Genomic DNA, 21,040 nt, shown 5'->3' with positions numbered 1-21,040 from the left:
TGAGCTTAATTTTAATGAATCCCTGTTATTCGTGCACATATTAACACCACTAAGTCATGCATATTACTTTAAATTCTAACATAATTCAGCATGATAAGAACAGTTAACTTATAAACACTGTCATAGGAAATAAGAGTATTGTTCCAGTACCAGCAAAAAAAAAAAAAAAACCCAGCAGTGTATTATAAACTTAAACAGTACTTCATGAAGTATATATCCCACATTTAAGCACTGATTCCCACACAAGCACTTCTGAAATTCTTCTGTTTCTCTCACGTGCTTCATCTCAGATTTCCAAAAGTTCAAGAAATCTCCCCTTTCCTCTGTTTCTAGCCATGTTGTTTTAGTTGACTCCCTAACCCATCTTTGACAGCATAAAATTACAAAAGCCTAAATGTAGTAACAGTCAACCCCAAGCTTCCCGAGTTTGGTTGTGGCATAGTAAACATTAACCATGTTGACTCGTTTTGTTTTTTAATACAATACAATCTGAAAAGGAATGTTTATTAAACTATCCCTGACCCTGAAGGCAACTAATACATTTCAATGTAATAAACCAAAAGGGAAAGAGGAAAGTGCTGTTACCTGCACTCTGTTACATCTTACATACCCTGCTTCATTCCATTTGGTCACCTTAACTACTGCAATGTCCATCATACCTCTTCACCCCCTAAGTGCAAGAAATCTGGACAAAGCTAAAAATGTAGGGGGAACGAGGCCCAAAGTCACGGACAATTTTTGAATATTGCCATTATAAATTTGCAAAGTTGCTACAATAACAGGTATTGCATTAGTATGGATTTTCTGAGGGATATGAAGTCTGAAATACAAATGTCTGTCATTATTTTGTGATGTCAGTCCTCAATGGTTTTCCAGAAAACAACAAATTTTATGAGGTACAGATCAAAAATTTGAGGCAAAAATCTGGACACTGTGAAAATCTGGACAGTTAACAAGTGTGATATCCATCATCTTCTTCCATTCCTCCCATTTTCTACCCCCAACCCAATCTTAATTCCTGAATTTCAGTACATTCATGCTTTTCTCTGTATGTCACTTATTAAGCCCACTTTTCCATAGACACAGCTAAAAATCATGGGATTCATATCGAATTGCTGAAGGTATTTTTAGCAAACAGAAACAAATCAAAAAATATTCACCAAAACTAACTTTGGTGAACATTAAAACATTTTTTTGCAGGGGGCAAGCACCCCCTGCACCTCCATCTGGGGAGGATCCCCTTATGTATATATATATATATATATATATATATATATATATATATATATATATATATATATATATATTCCAACCCAGAGGTCACACAACTGTGGAGAAAAAGGAAAACTCCACTGTTGGTGAAAGTATTTTTGATGAACAGTACAAGATCTTTTTGTTATTACTGAAATTACCTTCTTTAAAGTGACATGTTAACAGAATAATTTAATTAGCATTTAAACTGAATGGCTAAAAAATACCATCTTTATGCTTCAAAAACAGTTAAATCATGTGTGCATACAAATAGGTTTATAGTTTCATAGGTATATACTAGGCTAATGACCACCAGGGCCTTTCTAAGCCTAGCAGTGCAACACAACCTAATTGTGTCCCTATGTATCATTGGCATTTATAAGCAGGGGGTACGTTAGTTAGGAAGTTTCTAGAGCTTATATAGGGGATACATTAGTGTGAGCATTACTGTCTGCCTTGGTCTATCAGAGACATGAGGGACAGACCCAGGAAGAATTTCTGATTTTCCATCCATTGGTCAGGGTTACACTTAAATAGGGTTAGAGATGGTCTTTGTTTCAAATGGATGGGCAGCCTGTTCCCAAAGCATGGAAATCCTCTACGACACATATCTGTCTCACTAACATGTCTTATTTATGTCACAAGCAACATTTAAATCCTTTAATCTAGTGGTGTTGATTCTGCTCATTTTGCAGATGTGCAAAAATGTCCATCAGAGCTGGATCAGAGGATGGCTTATATGGCAGACACAGAATGCCTGTCAGTAACCTGTAGGAGACCGAGTATAGAGATAAGGTTTTAAGGTAATCCATATAGAACAATGTGTTTATACCCTGGATTCTTCTGGTAAGAAACCTTTGTGGGCATTCCAACTGCTGCATATGTCTGGTCAAGTACATGCTGAAGGATCTGATATGGGCCAAATAAAGTGGAACTATGACTTCCTTGGACCTAAATGCAATACTCTTACTTATAAGTTTGGCAACATAGAATGATTTTCTTAATAACATGGCCATATGTTGATCAAAGAACACATTACGGTCAAGATATGTTCCCAGATCTCTGACTACCAGGTCATCTCTTAGGAGGTGTCTTATTGATGGAGAAATTAGCCTGGGTGGCAGTTTTCCCAATAGGCACTATAATGCATTTCTTGGCATTGAGTTTTAATCTGTGACTTTGGTACCAGTCATTTCTCTGTGTGACACCCTCTTGTAAGATGTCTGTGTCGAGCGGAGACTTTATGATAACTCACAAGTTTCAATCATCTGCGAACCTGGTCAGCCAAGGGGTCTTAAAATTAGCCTTTACCTCTGAGAAGTACATGCCAAATAGCAGCAGTCCCAGCATGGATCCCTGAGGTACCCTGCTGGTGACCAGTCTTTTATTAGAGGCAGTCTCACCACTCCTGACGTCTTGGGTCCTGTCTGTGAGCCATCTGGGAATTGAATGAGTTATGTAGGGATTTATACTCAGATCAATGACTTTGTCAACTATACCCAAGTGAGGGATTGTATTGAATGCCTTGGCCAGGTACAGGTAGGTAGTGTGCACAATTTTCCCATCATCCACGTCCTTCTCAAAAAAGTCCACCAGATTTAGTAGGCGTGACCTTCCCTTGACAAAGCCAAAATGGGGATGAGTCCAATGTATGAAGGTTGCTTATGTCTTTGTTGATCACTTCCATGAAAAATTGTCCATGGCTTTCCATATTAGGTAGTTTCTGTGGTCAGTTGATGGTCCACCCTTGTGAAGATGGATAACCACTGCAGTCCTCCATCCCCTGGTACAAAGCTTGTTTTGAGGTTATTGTTGAAAAGTGACTCAAGTGGCCCTAACAGGTCATGTTTCAAGCCATTTAGGAGACATCCCAGGATACTGTTTGGGCGCATTGAGGCTATGTTTTTGGCCTTAGTGAGCAGTGCCAGGACCTGCCCCCTGTCAATAGTTAGGGTAGTTATGCTAGTAGTATTTGGGAGAGGTAGGGAGAGTGGGGGGTGAAGTTTGAGCCGAATTTGTCAGCCAGCAAATTTGCTTTGTTGCTGTGCTCAGTGAAGGTGGCAGCACTGACCACCATTTTGGTACACTGATGTGTGTTGCCTTTGAGGGTTCAGACATAGCTGTAGAAGGTCTGATGGTTGTCTTTAGCCTGTGAGGTTACCTTGATCTCATAACTGATCTTGTTGGACTTAATTAGTCCTCTTAGTTTCCTTTTCAGTTTAATTAGAGCGCTCCTATCATTATGGATGTTGCTCTTCCTGATTTTAGCCATGATTTTTTTTGTTTTGTTTTATACCCTGTTAAGGTTAGGATTCCACCGGTATGGTTTGCTTTTAGAGTTTATTTTAGCATACTTCTAGTCGGTATAGCAGCCTTTATACAGCCATTTACATAATTGTACAGGACCTCTGTGAACAATTCCGCATAGGTTGTTGTGAACTCAGAGTTGGGAGGGGCAGTGAATTTTGACAAACTATCTCTAAATAGGATGTAGTTTGCTTTGGAATAGTTCATAACTGTTACACAGAGTGTGCTAGGGTTTTTGAGTTGATTTTTATTTGAAAGGAGATAGCTTTGTTGTCTTACCTCACCAGTGAAGACATGAAAATGGAGGGGGGGGGGTGCAGCACTCTCCTATAATGATGAGTACCAGGTCCAGTACACTTTAACCTCTGGTGGGTGTGCGCATCATCTGGTCAAAGGTATTTATTTTAATAAAGTCCAGTAATAAGTGTGCCTGTCAGTATGAGGCAGTGTATGTTTCCCAGTCTATAGAAGAGTAGTTAAAAACTCCCGTGAATAGGATATTTGGTTTAATGCTGAGTGTATCCAGTAACTCTGAGTATGAGCTTTGGGATTCTAGGGCCACAGATGGTGACTTATAGTTTGCTAGGGTATGGTGTGGGACTTTTTCGATGGTGATTTGCATATAGATAAATTCCAGGACATCATCCTGGTTTACTAACTCAGAGTTATGCATATTGCTAATGTAAACTGAGACTTCTCCACCTTTTGTCTCTGTCTGTGCAGCTGTGGTCTAAATGTATGGAATGCACTGAAGCCTTGACCTGCCGGAATACTTTCTGTGAATTTAAGCCATGTCTTAATAATGGAGCAGAAGTCTATATTCTCCAGAGTGAGGAGAACTTGTAGGGTGTGGTGTTTATTGTTTAGGCTCATAGCATTGAGCAGTAACACCTTTAGGTTTCTCTTTGCTATGTCGGCAGGTTCATTACTTTGGCATTGTCTAAAAAAAGGCTCTAAGTGGGAAGATAACAGTTTAGCCAATATTCATAAGCCTAGGGAAGACAGGTGCAGACCATCTTTTGCAAAGAAATATGGTTTGTTAACCATGTCCTTCCATGCTGACAAATATTGAATCCCATGTAGACACCAGAAACTAAGCCAATTATTGAAATCAATCATCTTTTGTTTGTACTGTGGCATCATCCTTGGTGAAGGTAGAATGTTGCTCAATGCAAGGCACACACCTGCCAAAGACACATATTCAGAGATCAACAATCTCTCTCTCTGTCTTCATACAGTCCAGAGAAGTATGCCTAATGTCATAAATGCCCACATGGCCTATGACAGAATCATATTGGTACCTGTGGTATATTGATTTGATTGTGTGTGAAATGTGGCAGATCTTGGCTCCAGATATTCAACTAACTCCTGTCTTCACCTTGTTCTTTCTGGTGAGTGGGGCATCTGTGTGTTGTACAATGGAGCCCTCTATGAGTAAAGTCACAAGTAATGTGCTTGCTTGCCTTATAAGATTTGCTCTTGCGATTCCACATATGTGTGGTATTTGATGTTGCCTTTTGGTGAGTGCTTTAGAGATTGCTGAGGATATGTGTTGCCATTTACAAGCATAGAAGGTCTTTGAGGTTTGGGAGGATTGCTTTTTTTACCAATGTTTCCAGTGTAAACTAATTCTCTTGAAGAAATTCTTCAGTAGGCTGTTCCCCTTAAACAAATTTCTTTTGTTTCCTGTAGAACATATTAATGCAGCTTGCATCCATCTATCCACACTCAAGAATAGCATTGCTTTGAACAGTATATTTTTTTGTAATTCCAATTCCCTCATAACTGTATAAAGCTGATCTCTCCCTACCAGGTCAGATATTCCCCTGACTGAATGTAACACACTTTGTTCACCAGTTTCTTTTTTTTTCTGGAATATTTTTATTAAAATTTTGAAAAAAAAAAAAGAAAACATTACAAAAAACATAAACTTTAAAACATTATACAATGCAGAAATATGATGAATCATAGTTTTATAGAACAAATGAAATTGTAAATATTTACAATATATACAAATGCCTGAGACCAACAAGGTAGTAACTGAAACAAAACAATCCTAACAACAATCCAAATAATTAAGTAAATGGTGATGATTCAATAAGGGCCAAAACCTTTGTTCAAGGATTATTCCTTAACTTGTTTGGATAAAGTCTTCCCTATTCTACTTTGATTACTTTTAACTGCAACTTCCTTTAGAAAAGTAAGAAAGTCTTCAAATTTAATTTCTGATTATAATTTCCAGTTCTTAGTAATAGTTTTCTGGCCACAGCAAGTATAGTCAAAGTTAAATAAGAAAAGACTTTGTTTTGTTTATCTATTCCTAAAAAATAAAACAGAACAATTTATTTTGTTAAAATAAATGTATACTTCCATAGTTTTAAAAATCTTGCATTTTACCCAGAAATTCTATACCATGTAACAATCAAAAAACATATGTGACCAGTTAGCTTTAATTTGTTTATTAGATTTCCAACAGCCAGAGAGGTTTTCTTTTGTCATTTTAGCAACTTTAGCAGGAGTTATAAATGATCTAAATAAATATTTCCAAGTAAATATACTCCAATAAAGAGCCCAATATGTATTTTTAATAGAGGAAAGAAGGTTGATTTTATTTTGGTCTGTGAAAAACTATAGAATATTCTTTAGTAAAAAAAGTTCCAAAAATTCTTATCTAAGTTTGAATAATACTTGGCTAACATTTCATATATTTTCAAAATTAAATTACTAAATTCTAGATGTTTATAAGTAGTTTCAAATAGCCTTAGCATCCATTCAGGAATTTCAACTAAAACAGATTTAGATAAAATAGAAAAATTAGTTTGGAATGATGTTAAAACTAACTGCAGATAATTTAATTCACTGTTGTTTATATTAAATTCTAAGCAAATAGTTTCAGCAGATTTATATGTAGGTCCTTCAAACCATTGGTACTCATAATAAAGATATGCATTATTCCAAGAGTTAAAATATGATGATGTAGTTTATTCATAAAACTTTTAGTTAATGAAAAGGGAATTAGAGATTCAAACCAAAATTTATAATCTGAGTTATTAATATTGTTCTTTTAAAAAATTTTAAGATAGAATTTAAGTAAGTTGAGTTAAATGAGGAACTTCTAGATATTTGGATATATATATATATATATATATATATATATATATATATATATATATATATATATAGATATATATATATATATATATATATATATATATATATATATATATAGGTCTAGGACTTTTGATCGTATGATCAAAAGTCCGAAACTCAAACGGCTGGGCATACTTACGCGAAAGTGCTTTTCACCGAAGAAGCACTTTCGCATAAGTATGCCTGTTGCTGAGGCCGTACTATGTTGCGGATAAGGGAAAATTCCCTTTTCCCCACTGTAGTGCGGTCTCAGAGAGAGAATATTAAAGTAGGGGGGTGGGGGGCACAACCCCCCACATGGGGGGGTGCATGGGGGCGAAGCCCCTCTGCTAAAATGTTAATGTAGTGCTTTTTTGTTTTTTGTTTAGTAATTTGCTTTAACGAAAGCCCTTTTTCAATAAAAGTGCTTTCATTAAAGCGTGTTTGGTGGTTATGGATTCGGACGTTTGATCATTGGATCAAACGTTATAGATCCATATATATTTTATATATATATATATATATATATATATATATATATATATATATATATATATATATATATATATATATATATATATATATAGGGGTCTACTACAGATAATCAAACATTTAAAACATCAACTTTCATATAGCCGAGACCACATGATCAAAATTTCAAAAGTTCGAACACTTGAAAAAAAATAAAATGAAACAAAGAAAAAAATTCCTGGACATTTTTGAAGGGGGGGAGTCCCCCTGTACCCCCAGCACACCCTGCTATTTAAATATACCAACTCTGAGATTGCACTACAGTGATGAAAACAAAATTTTCCCATTCTGCACTGTGCAGAGATCTCCATTCAAAATGTTCAAAGTTTTAAAACTTCGATCGTATGGTCTCAGCCATATGAAAGTTGATGTTTTCAAATTTCAATCATCTGTAGGGGACACACACACACACACACACACACACATATATATATATATATATATATATATATATATATATATATATATACATACATACAGATAAACAGCCAGAATGGATTATATAATTTGGAATTCATTGAGTCTAAAGAGTTTAGCTAATTGACATTCTATAACTGCAGATGTAAAATTTTCTAATTAGATATGTAATTTCTGTCTAACCAATTAAGAGTAATTTTTATAATTGCCACTTTTGCATAGGTTCCTATATTAGGAAAGTTCAAATCCCCATTCTTCCGTGGTCTGAAGTGATGGTTTCTATTCAATCTAGATTTATTTGGATACCATAAAACATTTACAAGTAATCTATTTATTGCTTTTGTTTCTTGTTTAGTGGTAACACAAGAGATGATTTTATATATAATTTTGTTTTGGAAATAAAAATGATTTAATAATATTTAATCTAGCTTCATATGAAATGTATATTTTATTCCAGGAATTAATAAGATTATTTAAAGAAATGTTTTTCATATTTATATTTTATGGTTTCTTTAGTGGTATTTCAAATGTGAATAACTAAATATAATATATATTTAGATTCTTCACATAGAAATGAAATACTTGCATTTATTTTTTTTTATTATTAATAAAGATATACTTCGATTTGGAGCTATTAAAGTGCAAATGTGACATTCTTTGAAAATTATCAATTATTTTGTTTAGTTCTTCTAACTTTTCTAGAGTATTTTAGCTGTTAGAAGAATACTGTCAGCAAACAATATTAATTTAAAGTTATAGTCTTTGTTAAATTCTAAACCTAAGATTTAGGAAAAATATCTTACAAATATATCAATAGCTAAACTGAATAATAAGAGGGAGGGGCAACCTTGTTTAGTTAATTTGGTTACATTTCTAAAATTATAAGTATGTGAGCCTAATTTTTCATATGCTTTATTATTATTATAGATGTTCTTTAGTGACTTAATAAAATTAGGAGGAAAATAAAACAACTGTAATACTTTAAATAAGTGATCCCAATGTATAGAATCAAATGCTTTTTCAGTATCTAGACTGATAAAGATTCAGTTTCCCAATTACTCATCACATCTATTGGTGTAATGAATCATTTAATGTTATCAGAAATGTGTCTTTTGTAAATAAATGCTGATTGACCTAAGTCAATTATTGTTACTAAAATTTATTTTATTCTATCAGCTAAGACATGACATGAATAATTTAAGTAAAGAGATAGATCAATAAGAACATTCTTGAGGGACTTTACCTTCCTTTAAAATTGGAGTAATTAGTAAGTATTTCCATGAAGGAGGAATTTGATCTATACCTTGTACTTTTGAAAAAACATTTTGTAAAATTTCTACAACCTTTTGGGGAAATAATTTATATAATTCAGGTATTATTCCATAATTTCCAGGAGATTTATTAGATCTGAGAACTTTTTTATTAATAATTTCTTGTAAAGAAATAGGTTTTAATAAATTATTTTTTTTTTGTGAAAGATAGATTTTTTAATTAAGGTGGAATCAATATTATCTAATAAAATTTTCTCTATGTTCATATTTGATTTATTTAGGCATGAATAGTGATTTTTGAAATTTTCTAAGATGTCTCCAGTACCTTAGTTGATTTGTTGTATGATTTTTAATTTCTTCAACATTATTATTGCTTGTTTGAAATTTAATTCTTTTGGTTATATTTCATATATTCCTAGGAGATCTTGAATAGGACCCTATCCTGAGCTTTTCTAAACCTCTGTTTTATGAGATAATATTTCATTATATTTATTTAACTTTCTTATTTCATCTTTACTCTGTCCAGACCTTTTTTCATCTTTTTTATATTTTCTTTTAATTTAATTTATCTCTAACAATTCTTTGTTCCATTCTTTTAGTTTATATTTGCACCAGGAATTATTTTTCCATAAATATATGCTCTGAATGAGTCTCAAATCATTGTTTGATTAGAGTTAGGAGTTTCACCGAATAATAAAAACTTGTCTGTCTCTTCTAATAACCACATTTTATATTCATTTTGGTGATATATGATGGAATTCTATTAATAAAACTAAGGCAAAATGTATTTCTATTTTTAAAATTAAAGCATTATGATCGGAGAAAGGACAGGGTATTATATTGAAGTTAGTTATTTTTGACGTAATATTTGAGAAATTCAAAAAGTATCAATTCTTTGAGTACCTTAATTAAAAGACTAATGGGTGAAATTTAAAGAATTTTTATCTTTGAAGTTAAATGTGTCTTTTATATTGAAAGGATCTTTCCATTCTTTGAAAGATTTTGCTGTTGGGAGTAATTTGAAATTTGAATTTTCTACCTGAATTAGATTTGGTATTGTTTAATATACAGTTAAAATTACCACCTAGGATTGAATTACCTTTATAGCTGTTTATTACAAATTTTTTTTTTTTTTTTTTGCTATTTTTAGCTCCCATTCAGGGAAACCAGTATAAATATACCAAAGTCCAAATCCTGCCATAATGCTTTACATTAATCAACATAAATAAACCCTGTTTATCTTCATGTTTAAACAAAATTTGGGGCATTTGAATCTCCTTTTTTCCATAAAATTGCTACTCCTCTTTTTTTTGGATTTAAAAGAAGAATGAGACAAAGTTATATACTTGTTAAAGTTCCAAAACTGAATGTCTGTTTCTTGTGAAAATCGGTTTCCTGACTAAATAAAACATGAGGTTTATTTAGTTCTAAATATTTTTGTAAGTCTGCCCTCTTTTTAGGATTATTTAGACCATTAATATTTAATGATAAGTTTATTTCCATATTAAAAAATGCTATTTTTAGCTCCCATTCAAGGAAACCAGTATAAATATACCAAAGTCCAAATCCTGCCATAATGCTTTACATTAATCAACATAAATAAACCCTGTTTATCTTCATGTTTAAACAAAATTTGGGGCATTTGAATCTCCTTTTTTCCATAAAATTGCTACTCCTCTTTTTTTTGGATTTAAAAGAAGAATGAGACAAAGTTATATACTTGTTAAAGTTCCAAAACTGAATGTCTGTTTCTTGTGAAAATCGGTTTCCTGACTAAATAAAACATGAGGTTTATTTAGTTCTAAATATTTTTGTAAGTCTGCCCTCTTTTTAGGATTATTTAGACCATTAATATTTAATGATAAGTTTATTTCCATATTAAAAAATGATTTATTAAGATTAAGTGTAATCTTGTAATTAACATATTTATGTAAGTTAAGGTCTCAGGCAACAGAAAAAAGCAACAACATTAGTAAAATAAAATATTATTTTCCTTAAAATCCAATCCATGGAATAATTATTATTATTACTAGCCCTCTCCTGAGAAAACTGTTTCTCAAGACTAACTCTCCTCCAGCACATAAATGCCAAAAACATATTCAAGATAACATATTGGGAGAGCTCTGCAATAACAGACACGTATTATTGGGATTTGAGTAAAAAAAATAATCTGTATGTGTAATTAACTCTGAAGGAAAAAGCAAGAAGAGAAAAAGGAAGAAATAGAAAATAATTCTATGTACAATTTCTGAACTAATAATATTATTAGCTTCTTCTCATATAAACACATACATTATCTCAAATTTCAACCGAATGTATATTTGAAATCTATATCAGTTTTACCTAACTGCTTACTAAGTAAATACATTATAAACACAACAAAAAGGTAATAAATTATTTTATAAAAAAGGCCAGTAGTCATCAGCAAAGCCTTCCGCTTAGAGAAATGTCAGTAAATTGTGTCTTTATATATGAGTGGATTATACAAATATAGCCCTTATATTTGGAGGTGTTAATAAGTTTTATACTGAAGCTGCCATTCAGAACAAAATAAGGCATCAAAACAGATTTCTAGTAGAAGCTGTTTCCCTGTCTAGGATTCCACTGGTGTGTCTTTAGCCCTGAAAACAGAACCAGGAAGTCTTGAACATATTAATATACCTCCACAGCTGAAATGTCATGGTTGACAATACAACTAGATTAACACTTGCCCTCTGTCTACCAGCTGTTGTTCAAATACAGCTTTTTTATTATCATATTTTTCAGATTTTTCAAATCATTATCACAAAAGTGAAAGAACTAGTAACTTCAACAGGAGTCATGGCTGTATAAAAGAGTGTAGTGTCTATACATATATGAAATTTAAGTATTTATCAAAGAAGTGTGTTTACAAAATGTTACAAGAACTAATATTTACAGTTTGTCAATATGTGCAGAATCTTATAAATGTTACCAATATAAAGATTCCTTTCTGAAGAGCAGTTTGGCTTTTACATTTCATATGTAACACTTATGGTTCCAGTAGCAATAACATTTGTTTGAACTGTGAGGATATAAATTTTATTCTGTCAAAAGGCACAGAACAAAGAAGAAAGAACCCCAGTATGTCTTTTCATACATACAATATAAAAGCCATTCCACACTTTTATTTATAGCACTTTTTTATAATAAAGTATATCTGTCCATATGCCTCCTCTGACAGAACTGATGTGAAGATCCATATAGCTACTACAGGTAAAATGTAAATGAAAAATTTCAGATCATAAAAATGAAATGTTACTGTATAAATGTGCTAGAATAACATCTTAGAACATGGTGAGAATACACAATATTTTATAAAACATATATTCATTCAGTCAGCTTGATGTTAAATCATAGAGTCTCTGTGAAAGGATTTTACCAGTAAGGCTTTTAAAAGAAAGGAGAGATAACAGGGTATCTGCTGCCCTCTAATGACCAATCTCAAAGCAGTAATATGTTTTATTTTGTTTCTCGGGAGATGCATTATTATCTATGAACCAGTGTCTTCCTTAAAAACTGCAAAACAACAAAAAAAAAAAAACAGATGCATTTTACCAGCAGTTAGGCATCAGTAAAAAAACAAATTATCATAAAGAAAATAATATGCTTTCAATGGTATTCAATATATAACATAAGTATTTATATCAACACCAGACAGAACAGTGAGTCTATACTGCAGTCAAAAGAAATCTGCAAATCTACCATGTCTCAACCAGTGCTATATATTCTGACATATCTGGATCTTTGTGCCCCCATGTTCCTTGGTATATCACCACATTTAGTCATCACTCAAGACTACAATCCCTCAAATTCTTCCCAATCAAACAATTAACACTGAAGTCTCTCTACTTATTTCTTCAGAAAAGTGTTTAGAAGGCTTTAAATCTAATCTTGCAATGCTGCACTTTTATCATGTACAGTTTACTCCTTGGAGGACATCCAGTTCATCTATGCATTGTTAACCCTTTACACAGATGAGTAATGTTTACAGTATAACTATAATATTATAGTACATACTGAATCCAGCAGCACTGCATAAAACAGTTTTAGGAGTCTCTTCTTATTTCTCTTCCCCCCATCCCTCTCTTTTTATCATTAATGCTATCCACAATGCTATTTAGCTAGCTTCAATAAGTCTGGATCAAAGTATCCATTCAGTTTAAAACACTGCCACACAATTAGGACAGGAGATGGTGCCCACTTCATGCATAATAGCCACAAAAAAGATGCATATGGCTGGATATAGTGTATAAATGTGTCCAGGGAATAATCAAAGATAATTCAACACACAGCCAACATTCACTCTCACTACTAAATTCTAATTTCTTTACAGAGATCTGCGGCAACAACTGCTGTAAGTAAGGTAGGAAATTCATTCTGGAGCCAAATGAAAGAGGCTTGCAATTAGCAGCAGTCTCAGAAGCTGACACAAATCTTAAAAAAAAAAAAGTGCTATTTTCTGAGCTTTGAACTAAAATTTCCCTGCAGCAAAACAGTACATATCTCCACAAACAACATTCAACAGAAGTCATAGCTGTATAAAAGAATGTACTGTCTATAAATATATGAAATTTAAGTATTTATCATACTCTGTTTTTAAGCATTTTTTTATTAATTCTGTTGAAGTTTCGCCTTTCATTAAGTTGGCATTTCACAGTAGAACCATTTGGTTAAATTCAGATTCTGAGAATACTGCAGCCAGTGGAATGCCATTTAGTCAAATTCAATTGATTGAGTAGTTGCCCGAGTAACTGAATTTATGGCTTAGGGTTGAGTTTGACAAGCAGTTTTCTTTGCTGCTACCACTAATGTTAGGTCTAGAGTTAGAGTTAAGGTCAAGGTTAGGTTTAAGGACAGGTTTAGACTTAGAGAAACAAAGTTGTGTTTATACTAGGTGTAAGGTGTCATGTCCTGAACAGCCAGTATGGCAGGTTTGCTTACCATGAGCTATACTGTGGAAATTAAATTTTGCTGTGTATTGCAGATTTTCATTGAGTGTGTGTTTCTTATAAAACTCTTTTCAGGTTTTTGGCTTTACAACTCTTCAATTCCAATTATGCTGTCTTAAATTGTTTTTTTCTTTGAACGAATACATTTTCTGAAGAATTAATATCATTTTTGCCTCATTAAAAACCCCTATCTATTCCTGCTAAAGGATTAAGCCTGTAAACTTTTAGTTCTGCACAAATATATCAAGACATAACTACACGTTTTTGCCTGTGATACAATATAATCTCTGTGTATAATGTTATTTATCTGTTGTGCTTACCCTGTGCTGAGACTGAAATAGGTCCAGTAGAATCAGTGCTCTACTCCAGTCAATAAATTCAAAACAAAATAAATAAATAAATTCCATCCTGTCATCAGGCAAGAGCCTTTACTTTCTCTACAATTTCTCCCAGGTTAACACTTGATTCATGAATTCAATGCACTACTTCTTCCCTGTTCACTTCAACTATATTACTTTAATTTTGATACCAGCCATTTTCAATTTTTATTTTTATTTTATTCTGAACCTAATTTTGTTCCACATCTTTAACTTTACGTGTATCTTACCTTATCCTGTCATTTTCTAAACATGTACCCCCAAGGTATTACACCATCTTACAGTATCCCACAATCTCTCTTTAGTTTTACATTTTGCCATTCTCTTCCAGAAATATTAAAAGATGGCTTGTTTAAAATTCTTTATATTATACTCCAGTCTCATTCTTACATAATTTCTTCAATACCTTCTGTCACAATATAATAACGTTGAGTAGTACTAATATGCTGACCAAATCTACTATTTCTTTAAAAAAAGACACTAACAATCCCTCACATTAATAAAAGCTTATTTTACTATAAACTTTACTAACATAAAATAATTTGAAATACTGCTGTTACCAGTATCATGTTAAGTTCTGTTTCTCACCCATCAAACAAAATGTATTTCAATTCAAAGTGGTCAGAGACTCAAGCTCAATAAATCTGTAAAATAAAATGTAGCTCTTATGATAACAAATAATAATAAGAAAACACTGTTCTGTCACCTAGCAATAAAGTATTTTACACATTTCTGTGTGTGTGTGTGGGGGGGGGGGTTACCAAACCTACCCTTGCAGCATTTCCTTTTGTTTGCATGGCTTCTTCAAATACTTTAATCTTATATGATGTTTTAAAGAAACTGTGTTTGCAATAAGCCCCAATTGTCACTATCCCTTGTACTGATAAACATAAAAGGTGCTAGCATTTCAGTCAGAACACATTCTCTGTTTTCATCTCTCATACCCTGTACTTATAATGACATGCACTCTCACTGCTTTTCACATTATTCCATATTTTTACAATTTCCGCAACCACAAACTAATTTCTTGTATCATTTTCCTTGTTTTAGATGTACTGTTTCTGTTAAAAAATCTACACCTGCTGCTAAAGTGCTTAAAAAACCTACACTTACACATATGACTTTTTAGAATAAAATAACTGGCCTCTATCCTTTTCAGTAACTGATGTGACTGGTAAACATATTACTTTATTGTCCACCAGGCACAGAAACATCTTTTATCTTCTGCCTTCTCATATACCTAACTTAGCTAGAAATAGCCACAGTGGCACATTCTGCAGGCCATATCATCTGCTTAACAAAGACACAGTGTTCTGAATGCCACCCATTTTACCTCCTATTAATTTGCAGGTTTTACTACTCAAGAACACAAGTAATATCCCCCGTCAATCAACATGCTGTGCTACTTAAGATTACCTGCTACTCCATCCTTTTAATCACAGTAGTGTACAACTTAAGGCTACCAACTGCATATCCTGTTTAACCAACATGTTATTTAACAGGACTCATTACACTTTGTGCTTATTAACAAACTTTGTTATTTAAAGACACCTGTTGCAGCATTCGTTAAACATGCCAAAGCGTTACTCACAGGTACATGCTTAGGTGAGCTCATGGTTTTTGTGCTAGTACACAACTCAGCAAGCTCCTGCCTGGTGCCCTGCAGAGTTCTACAGCAACAGAGAGACAAAAGAGAGACTTTGGAGTGATTAAGTATCATTTTTCTGCATTTTCTTGCTGCCTTTAGCTAATTCCGCCTAAAACGCCAATTTTCTAGAGTTTCTGCAATTTAAAAAGCTTGTTTCAGCTACATATTGTACTTACTTTACTGCCTGCACTTTAACAAAGTAATTTTTGTGTTTACATTACCTTTTTAACTATTGTAGGCTACATACTCTAGTGTGATAGCCATTTCTGTACATTTAATGTTTTTTTTTTATTGTATCTGCTTTATTTTCTGAAAAAAAAACAAAAAAAACAAAAAATATATACTTGTTTTCCTGCCTTTCTAAGCTTGTATAGTCCAGTTTTCAGGTTAGTGCTGAATTCAGGGCTGTGTTACAAGTTTCTGTGTTTACCCATACCTTACTTCGATAGAAGGAAATTTCTCTGTTCACTGTGAAAGAGGGAGCTTTGAGCAGCCTATCTGTCCCTGGAGGAGTGGTTTCATCCCAGAAATTAGTAGTTTATTGGCCATTTTGGGCTAATTTCTCTTTCATTTCCCTGCTATAAAACCCGCATTTGTGCGGTTTTGCGCCGGTTAGCTAGGGTATAGCTATTCCTGGCTCCACAAAGTCTACTCTTCAATTTTTCCCTTGGAACTAGACAAACTTTCAACTTAAGCACTCAAATCATTCACTTCTCATACCGGCACCTGCACAAAACTCATAAGAAGCACTAATAAACCTTAGCCCTAGACCCCTCCCTATACTATAGAGAAGGACCGGGCTCTCTCTTCGACTTTACCAGCCAATCAGTAAAACAGTTCACTGTACCTATAAAGGCATGTCCAAAGGACAGTTTCAGGTGTACTCTCCAGTCCAACTGGTGAATCTGGGCATTTTGAGGCAATGTTACAATTGCCTCATGTACACAGACAACCCTCTCCTCCTTCCACCAAACACTAATACATGCGACAGATGCAATTATACAGCCAAACTGGAGGCTAAGCTCTCTCAACCCAAGACTGGACCATGCAGTCAAGAGGAGAAAGGAATTACTTACCTCACACCACCAGTCTCACATAGACCTATGAAACTAGCACTGGCAAAAAATACACATAAATACACAAAAGCATACTTGGAGACTCTAAATAAAAATCTGCAGAAGCAACAGAGACCTCCAAAGCAGACATCCAAGCAAACTCCACTCCCCCAAGACAAACCATGAAACACACACTTCACAAAACCAGTGTGCCACACAATCACAGCCCTTAAGGCAAAATAACATATCCAACACACTAGTAATAGGTGACACTATAGTCAGGCACACTGACGTCCCACTCACTAGGCTGAACAAGGAGAAGGTTACTGTTAGCTGCCCTTCGGGTGCCAGGATCCGCCACATAACACAAGCACTCAGGTCACTCCAGAACAAGTACAAATATGACTCTGTCATTGTCCATGTTAGTGTGAATGACCTGAGCCGTACCTCCCTGGACTACATGAAAAGAGACATGGAGGAGCTCACTGATCATGTAGCCCAGGCCGGTATGACCCTGACCCTGAGTAACATCCTGCCCTCACCAAGAATGATACCGTGGTATAGAGAAAGAATTATCAATTTCAAAAATTGGCTAAGTTTCTGGTGTCATTCAAAGGGGATCCGGTGTCTAAAAAAAATGAAAAGACCAATGGTTAGACCACAGCTGAAGATAAAAATAGAATAATCCACATCAGGAAATAAATCACTCGCAGCTTCACATTAGTGCCCTTTATAAAACCAAAAGTTGTAACTGAGATGTAGTAGTCAAGGTAGGAAACGGTTCACTTGCAGTTTCACACCACTTTATTAAACAAGAGTAAGTGCTTTCGCGATCTAAGTCAGCTGATCACTTCTTCAGACTCATAAAAGCAGTTAAAAACATTGGTATTTAAAATATGGTTCAACCAATGAAAACACATACAGAACTATGACATAGATTAATTAAAATTGCATACATCAGTACATTAATTTGCCTTATATTCTGCATAAGATGAAATAAAATATACATATAATAGACACATTTTATGTAATAATCCATATTACTTAATGTTTTAGTGGTCTAGATTTTAAAAAAGGTTTCAAGGAAACAGCATTGTTCAATCCAGGAGACCCATCTGCCTGAAGTAATAAAATCCATATTTGTTCTGCTTCCTCTACCTTATTCCTTATATCTTATATATGTACTGATGTATGCAATTTTAATTAGTCTATGTCATAGTTCTATATGTGTTTTCATTGGTTGAACCATATTTTAAATACCACTGTTTTAACTGTTTTTATGAGTCTGAAGAAGCGATCAGCTGACTTAGATCGTGAAAGCGCTTACTCTTGTTTAATAAAGTGGTGTGAAACTGCAAGTGAACCGTTTCCTACCTTGACTACTACATCTCTTTTACAACTTTTGGTTTTATAAAGGGCACTACTGTGAAGCTGCAAGTGATTTATTTCCTGAGGTGGATTATTCCATTTTTATCTTCAGCTGTGGTCTAACCATTGGTCTTTTCATTTTTTTCGCTTGAGGTGTATACCAGGCGTTTATCCAGCTTTTGTTTTCTTTCACGGGATCCAGTGTCTGTCAGCCTGGGATGACATGCTCGACAAGCCACGCTGCTTCGCTAGAGACGGCTTGCACCTGTCACCCTTAGGCTTTCAAATCCTGGCCAAGGCTCTTGCCACCCCCATAGTACCTTTTTTTAGGCAAGGCTCAAAAGACAAACCCACCGCCATAAATAGCACAAAGTAACAAAAAACTGAGGGTAATGCTACTCAAGGCCAGAAGTCTAAACCTCAAAATGCATGCACTCGAGGCACTCCTCAGTATGGAGAAAATTGATATATGTGCAGTAACAGAAACCTGGTTTAAGAGAGCACCCAAGCATTACCAGGCTACAACTCATACCATACATTTTGGCCACAAAACCCAGACTGAAATACAAAAGGCAGGGGAGTATCCATATTCATCAAGGATACCCACACCTCCAGGTTAGTGGCACAGCACAATGCTTCAGCAATCATCCACGTGCAACTAACAATGGGCAAAACTGCTATTCAAATTATAGCTTGATACAGATCACCCACCATGTCCCAGGACCCCCACTTCACATTCCTGGAAACACTGGGAAATATAAAGGTCCTACCAAACACCCTGATATTGGGTGATTTCAATTACCCAAACATTAACTGGGAGACTCAGGTACAAACTCCCTTGCCCAACATTTCCTAGAATTTATAAACTCAAACAACCTGGATCAACTGGTCAACGCCCCCACCAGAGGTGACAACATATTGAACCTGGTCATCACCAACATGGGCAACCGGTATTCCACACCGGAGGTCAACCCCTCGCTGGTTAGATCTGACCATAAACTAATCACTCTGGATATCCACAATCTGCCACCATCCCCGGTCAAAGAAACCACCGTGAAAAACTTTCCAAAAGCAAACTTCATGTTACTTAAGACCGAGGTGGGAAGTTTCAAAGCCCCCATGCTAAAGGATAACGCTGTCCAAGCTGCAAAATCCTTTACTAATGCACTCTAAGGGCATCTACAAGAATGAATGGATCATGTTATCCCAAACAAAAACCAAGACTCACTCCTCCAAGAAAAGGAAACCAGTATGGTGGACCCCTGCCATAAACAAGCTATACAATAGAAGGAGGAAACTAGTACAGAAAAGAGTAAAATCCCAAGAAGGGAAGACATCCCTGATCAGTATCAGCAAGAAACTACGTTCCCTCATAAAATCATCCAAGGCTAGCTTCGAAGGAAAAATTGCCATGGACTCCAAAGATAACCACAAAGCATTCTTTAGCTATGTCAAGAATCTAAGTGGCAGTTCTCAGATCTGCTCGGAGTTAGTGCAGAATGGCAGAAAATACACTGATCAGACCGATATAGCCAACATCCTGACAGACAGGTTCAGTGCAAACTTCACCCCCCTCTCACCCCGTAAAGGGCCCATAACTATACCAGAAGAATGTAGTGCCCCTGAAATCACAGACACTCAGGTTAAAACAGCCCTCTCCAAAGCCAAAAACAGCATCAATGGGACCAGATGGTGTCCCAAGCTGCGTCCTACACGAGCTCAAAGATGAACTAACCCCTCACCTAAACACACTGTTTAAACCCAGCCTTTCCACAGGCTATGTGCCCACAAACTCCACAAAGGTGGAGCCACAATGGACCCCGGGAACTATCGCCCAATAAGCCTGACTAGCTTGGTCTGAAAAGCTAAGGAGTGCATCATCATGGATCTCATTAACAGAGACATTGGAAACTTCCAAACACTGGACCCTACCCAGTTCGGCTTTGTTAAGGGCAGATCATGACTCCTAAACCTGGTGGACTTCTTTGAGACAGTTACCAAGGCTATAGATGAGGGAAAGGTGGTCCACACAGCTTACCTAGACCTTGCAAAGGCCTTCAACACCATTCCCCACTCAGGTATTATAGACAAGCTCATCAGCTTGAACATAAACCCCTACGTCAAGAGATGGGTTGCCACCTGGCTCATGGACAGAACCTACATGGTAAGAGTTGTGGGAGCTAGGTCTGACTCTAAACCGGTTACAAGTGGCTTTCCCCAGGGCTCAGTCCTAGGACCCCTCTTGTTCAGCATATACTTCTCAGAGGTACAGGCAAGCACAGGAGGACTATGGCTGACCAAGTTCGCAGACGTCTGCAAACTAGGGGCTATAATTGACTCTCCAGCTGATGCAGACATCCTCCAAAAGGGTCTCACTGAGACAGATACCTGGTGTCAAAACCATGGCCTCAAGCTAAATGCCCAAAAGTGCATAGTCATCCCCTTTGGAAAAAACAAAGTACCCACAAACTACCACATTGGTGGTAGCCGCCTAAATACAGAAGACGTAATAAGGGTTCTGGGGACCCAAGCAGATAGTAACCTCTCCTTTGATAATCACATTGCCAAAGTGGTTACAAAATCCTTCTATGTGGCCCACCTAATCACAAAAGGGTTTGCATCCAGATCGAAAGAGGTCATTGGGCCCCTCTATGCATCACTCATCAGACCTATCATAGAGTACAATGCCCCATTTGGGATGTACCTTACAAGACAC

General features: G+C 35.2%; 1 protein-coding gene across 5 annotated transcripts in view; it reads right to left on the bottom strand.

Annotated features, from left to right (window-relative positions):
- The window catches only part of ELMO2 (engulfment and cell motility 2), a 1,277,433-nt gene that overhangs the window by 150,489 nt on the left and 1,105,904 nt on the right, over positions 1-21,040 (bottom strand). The gene's annotated exons all lie outside the window — the stretch shown is intronic.

The sequence above is a fragment of the Protopterus annectens genome, chromosome 12.part0 (assembly GCF_019279795.1).
Source record: "Protopterus annectens isolate FY-2018-M chromosome 12.part0, PAN1.0, whole genome shotgun sequence".
Taxonomy (NCBI): Eukaryota; Metazoa; Chordata; order Ceratodontiformes; family Protopteridae; genus Protopterus; species Protopterus annectens.
The sequence above is the reverse complement of the archived record's forward strand: the minus strand, read 5'-3'. Positions and strand labels throughout refer to the sequence as shown.